The sequence below is a fragment of the Charadrius vociferus genome, unplaced genomic scaffold (assembly GCF_000708025.1).
Source record: "Charadrius vociferus isolate BGI_N301 unplaced genomic scaffold, ASM70802v2 scaffold90, whole genome shotgun sequence".
Taxonomy (NCBI): Eukaryota; Metazoa; Chordata; class Aves; order Charadriiformes; family Charadriidae; genus Charadrius; species Charadrius vociferus.
Genome location: NW_009647222.1, coordinates 8,923,978 through 8,929,888, shown reverse-complemented (window position 1 = coordinate 8,929,888; position 5,911 = coordinate 8,923,978). Strand labels below are relative to the sequence as shown.

The following is a 5,911-nucleotide window of genomic DNA, read 5'->3' as shown; positions in this document are numbered from 1 at the left end:
GGGGCGGCCGTCCCGGGAGCGGGGGAAGCCCTTCTGTCCCTCGGCTGAGCAGCTCGGGCCGCGGGGTGCGCTGGGCGTTCGGGGTTAAACCCTTAATTTAGGGGTTCCTCCCGGGTACCTCGGTGTGTAAGGGTTGCTGGGAGGAGGGTCCAGCTCAGCTCAAAATAAAAAGCGAGTTTGGAAACAGTGACAACCTACAGGGTTTAATGTGTTTCAACGCGTTTCGGGGCCGACTTTAATTATTTTCAGTGTTGTGGTTTTTTTGGTACCCGTTGCGTGTGGAGGGTGTGCGGTGTCTGGCTGCGAACAGGGAAAGGTGCCTTGGGAGCGCAGGGTGACATGGCAGATGTGTTGGGTGACGGAACTCCCTTCAGCAGCTCCGTGCTCCTGTGCTGCTTCGTAGTGCCATCCGCTCCATTGTGTTGGCCTTACGACATACACGTGATCTGGAAAAAAATACACTGGGAAACTTTGGATTAGCATTATGAAGAAACACCTTGGTTTTGTTTTCTGGGGGTAGGAATCTGGCGGTCTGTCTTTGGTCCAAAACTGACTTCTGCACTTTGAATGTAAATCATGAAGGTTTTAAGGGCAAGGGACACACGTCTGGCTTCTCAAAAAGCAGAGCTCAAAAGGTGAACACTCACCAATTAGTTTCTAACACAAATATTCCTAAAATTTGCCTTTGCAATGCAGTAAAAGAGGCGTCAAGGAAGGGTTCTAGTCCCAACCAGGGAGAGTCAGAGAGATCTTTTACAAGCTCCTGAAATTCACTGGCACCGTGTCTAAGAGATGGAGTAGTTCTGCAAGGCTATTGAGATTGCAAGAGAATGAGAAAGTACTGCCCATAGCTGGCGAGGGTGGAAAGCCTGGGGATGGAGTGCCTCGAACAGTTCCCCTGTACTATACTCATCGTTTAGGTGAGGTGGATGTGGTACCTGTAGTTGCTCAGTCGTATCTGTCTCCTTGCCGTCACGTCGGGTGCTACACAGAAATTTAGTACCAGTGTTGACAAAGCAATATTGGCACAGTGTGTGCTGCCATTCAGACTAGGTCAGTTTGAAAGAAGGAGCTCAGGCACAGAGAACTCGTTAACACTGCAGCGAAGCGCGTTCTTGTTGACCTGTAAAGACAGAGAGGAAGGAGAGTGAGAAACACCAACGGCTTAGATCTCAGAACTCTCCTATGCTCATGTATCTGACTAGTCTTCTTAAGTAGAAGTTGTTGCTGCCATCAGTTTGTCCTCTCATGTTTGATTACATCTTGTTTTGTTTCCTTTCTCCTGTGTTCTTTTTATGTGGTCTGCCCCTTTTATTTGTAGGGCTTTTCTGCTTGGAAAGACAGACATGGGAAAGTGCAAATATCGGAAAGGTTCTGTATTAAAAGCTTAGTAATACTCTTTAACTGTGTTGTTTATGTGTACGGTTTGGGAAGAACTGGTATCTCTGTGCAGCATCTGGGCTTACTGACTGCCTACTGTAAGCAGGCGCGTACATTTACACTTGCTAGGTACTCTGCAGTACATATGCACATGAGCTTAGGAAAACAATTCTCATTTAAATAAATGTGTGGTTTAATCTGTGGGTTATAGTGTTTAAACTGATATTTCAATAATTGCCTTGAAATTTACGTATCTGTAATGTGATCTTAGTTTCCTTTGTATAGCACGAGAAATAGCTTTTTTTGAGTTCTTGGTGTGTCTTTAGGTATTATGTAGTATAGAGCTGCCTGACAAGACTTAACAAACATGTTACGATTATTAAATGGGATGTATTTTGTACATATAAAAAAGTTCGCAGTCCTTAAGCTACCTGGTATTGTTAACTTGAGTGTTTGTAAAGCCCACTTGTTTTGAAGACTAGCACCCTGAGGCTGTGCTATATAGTCTCTCTTAATCTGGCATAGATCTATTCCTCTGAAACTGTTAGTTTTTCTTTCTCTTCTCTCTGTTTTTTAGTTTTCTTTTGTTGATGGTAGTATTCATGTCCCTGCTTGCGCACCCAGCTCAAGGATCTGAACTGGCTGAAAACTTCAGTATGCGTGTTGTGGTGGTTTATCAGTTGTTCAGTTTTGTTATTACAGTGTGTGTCGTGGGTGCGGTTCGTGTGTGTGTTGGAGGGTGGGGGTTATTTTTTGCCCCAGAGTACAGTGTAGTATATCATGTCTCACCTCAGTCATTTTAAGGCAGTGACACTTCCAAAATGGGCAGTCCTGTCGTCTTCCTGTGGCGAACACTCCTGTTCCCTTCCTTATATTGGCATTACCGGTCATGTGGCTGTGATGTGAGTTGGACCTACCTTTGCTCTGAGTCAAAGCAGCGGAGTGCTGGTTTCCAGTAGGATCAACAAGTGTGACGATTCTTGCTGATGCAAGAGAAGAAGGAAAGCATATCTGGATACGGTGGCTGGTAACCAAGAGAGTAGCCGCTCATATTTATATCACCTTTGACCAAGTGTGAGACTACCTCCTGAGTTTTAGCTGGTTTAGTGTTCAGGCAGCTGTTAGGTAGCTTTGCACACTAGGAATGGCAAGCACAAGGAGATGCGGAGCTGCCCTGTGGCAGTGGCCCCGCTAGATGGAAGGTTGAAAGTGTCTACGTAACCATGACCTCAGGGATAAGTTTGCTGAACCTGCTCACCTCTTCTGAAGTGCCAAAACTAACATTTCTATAGGCTATATGTTATTACATTTCCATATCCAATAACAATATATATTACGTATTTGTCTGTTAACATAGGTATCTCATGCAAGGTGGATGTTGTATGATTTAATGTCTGCTTGCTGTGGATTATACCCAAATCTTTGTGTTTGCTCTGGTAGAAACATCTCAGTTAGGGCTTTTACTCTTTTTTGTCAAAGTGACTGTTACTGAATCTAGGCTGTCCTGAAATGCTTTAACACAAAATAAGCAAAAAGAATGCAAGTGCATTTTAAAAGCAATAGATTATTTAAGCATAGTCTTCAAATTGATTTTTTTAATAATTATTTTGATATTTGAGTTGTACCTAAATAAGTACAGAAAATATGCTTTATCTGCTTTTAAAATGGAAACAATTTCATAGGGTGGCTGTGAAATTGCTTTTAATTTTTTTTCCCTAATTTTGTTAAAATTTACGTGGTGGGAAGCACTTTAAAAATAGAGAAAACTAAGCAAAATGAGTCTAAATGTTAATGAAACCTACTTCTATTTCTGTTGCATAACATGATGGAAATGGCAGTTCTTACATTATTTTCACAAAAAAAAATTAGCTGTTCCTACTTGCATCACAAACCTAAAAGCTTTTTATACATATGAATTATTTTCACAGGTGTCTGGTAAATAGCTGATACAGAGTCCTGAATAAGTGAAGATACTGAGCTATACTGCCGTGTGGCAGCTAGCTTCCAAGGTGATGCAATTGACTTTTAAGATGTTGAAATTAAGAAGTGCTTATAATTGTACCAGGGAGGGGGGGAGGATCTTTAGGGATGTTTGTAAATGAACTTTTTTAAACACGCAATTTTTTTTTTAACCACCCACTGATACTCAAGGTTCTTGTTTTCCATTTTAACTCCAGGGAATTTCCACAAGACTTTCCTCTCCTGTATTAGAAGTGAGATGAGGGCTGTTCTGTTAGCTTTGGTTTCAAGCATAATCTTCTGTTTTGTTGTCACCATTGTACTTTTGGCCTTGTAAGAAAAAGCCTGAAAATAGCCAATTTAAAATGGAGACAAGGATCATGTCGTTTTTTAAGGAACTACTTCAAAGAATGGAGAGAATTGGAAAAAAGATAATGAATTTTGACTGCTAAGGCTGTGTGTTTTCTTAGAATATGTCATAGATGAAGAGTTACTCATTCTTTTTCCCCTCACTCCCTGTATTTCATTCTTTGACCTGTGCTTGTTTCGGGGCCTCCCTCTAACCCCTCCTTTTGTCTCTCATTCTGTGTAGCTTTTATCTTACTTCTTCTTTCTGTGATATGTTAGTGAATAACCCCATTTCCACATACAATAGTGAGATACGTAAATGACTCAACATTAATAAATGTTAGGTCTCTGTTGAGAGAGAAAGAGAGGACTTGCACGCTCTGAAACTGTGACCTCTATGCTTTCTGTTTGTGTAGCTGGTCATCAGCCTAACTGAAGCTCAGACTTAAAATGTGCTTATGTTGGAAGAGCTAATGCTGGTGAACTACTCCTAGGCATGTACTTGAAATTAATTTGGGTGAATGAAGGTGAGCTGACTTGAGTGCAACCTCAGGCCATGTTTGACTGGGTATGTACAAAAAAGTAGAGACAAAAATCTCTATTTAGTTGTATGAATGGAGTTTCTAGCAAGGAGACTATTTAACTTTTTATTTTTCCAGCCTGCTGGAAGCATTGTGGCCTGTGTGTAGGGTGTACCATATGTCCCCAGGTGACTTGGAAGGATTTTTTTTTTTTTCTTTCTGTATATAGCGAGAAATTCCCTTGCTGTTTAAGGATGCATTAGATTTATGGGAGTATGTTAAAGGATAAAGTTGCGGACTGGAACTCCATCAATTTTTATATTAAACACTTGTCTCTCTGTGGAGCTATTTCTTAGTAGATGCCACTGACTGTACCCATAGATGGATGCTTTTACTGTAGAAGTACTTCTTTGCAGCCTTAATAAATACCACTGAAAAAGCATTGATCAGATAATGAAGTGCTTTCATACAGGAATAGACGTGTGAACATGGCATTAACTAGGAACAGCTGTTTCTGTTTAAATTTTTGTTCTTCCTTGCGTTTGAAAATTGATTCATATCAGATAAATTTTTTGTTCTTGTTTGGCCAAAGTAGTACAAAATTTGGAATAACTGAAACGGGACTTGAAAGTTGTGGTCTTCAGACCTGTAAAGTATATCAGATGTAGACACAGGTGCCTCTTATAGTTTTGGCTGAATGTTAGGAGTCTAATGTGGTGGCAGAGGATAAGAAATTCGTGGTTTTGTCTACGCGGTAATTGTAGGCATATTTGCTTTTTGACCAGTCTATGTTATGGATGGTTAAAAGGTTAATACAGCAATACATGTGTGATACATCATACAAATAGTCATGTCTGGCAGAGAGTGCTTGGCTGGGCAGTATGCAGCATGGATGCTTTCTTCACGCAGCTGGATTTCAGTGGGTTGCTCTAAGGGTCAAGGATCCTGTATAGGAAAGTAGATAATGATGTCATTAGTGCTGCTGTAACTGCAGTCACATGGAGGTTCTGAGGAAAGAGAAAACTCAGTGGTTCGTGATGAAGAGAGCCTGCCCTTGGGAAAATACTTCTTAGAAGCTTTCATATTTCAGTATTGCCTGAAGTACTGCGTTAAATGCATGTTTGAACTAGACTGAGGTGGGTTCGCTGATCCATGGTTTCCAACCATGTCCCTGTGTTGCAGTCGGAAACCGAGAAGGCATGTAGTCCTGTCTAGTTAGGGTGAAGACACACAAGTGTGGGCAGATTGTGTAACTCCTCTTTGTATTTATAAAATTAGGATAATATGAAGTTGTTGTGTCAACAGATGCTGTAAGGATGAGTTTGATCACTGACCTATAACACAACTATAAGACATGGTTACATTCAAATCCTGTTACTGATCTTTATTTTTTTTAAGGTATGTTTTGACTGTGGAGCAAAGAACCCTAGCTGGGCAAGCATAACATACGGAGTTTTCCTGTGTATTGATTGTTCAGGGAGCCATCGATCACTTGGTGTTCATTTGAGTTTCATTCGGTAAGTAGTTTGTGTATTTTTATAGCAAAATTTGCATCTTTTAATGTTTTTGTTTGTTCACATACCTGGTTGGAGAGGAAAACCCGTTCTTCTCTCAGCTACTGATTCAGGCCTTTTTAATGTTTGCATTGGCTTTGATGTATCTGATAGCTGCTTGGGAATTAGGTAAATAGGTAGGGTTCAGCA

The 5,911-nt window shown here is 40.8% G+C and overlaps 1 protein-coding gene across 1 annotated transcript in view; it reads left to right on the top strand.

Moving 5' to 3' along the window:
• Nucleotides 1-5,612: 5,612 nt before the first annotated feature.
• The window catches only part of ARFGAP3 (ADP-ribosylation factor GTPase activating protein 3), a 32,983-nt gene continuing 32,684 nt past the window's right edge, over nucleotides 5,613-5,911 (top strand). The window contains exon 1 of the mRNA XM_009879696.1: nucleotides 5,613-5,725. The gene's annotated coding sequence lies outside the window, so the exon portion shown is untranslated. The remainder of the gene's footprint in view (nucleotides 5,726-5,911) is intronic.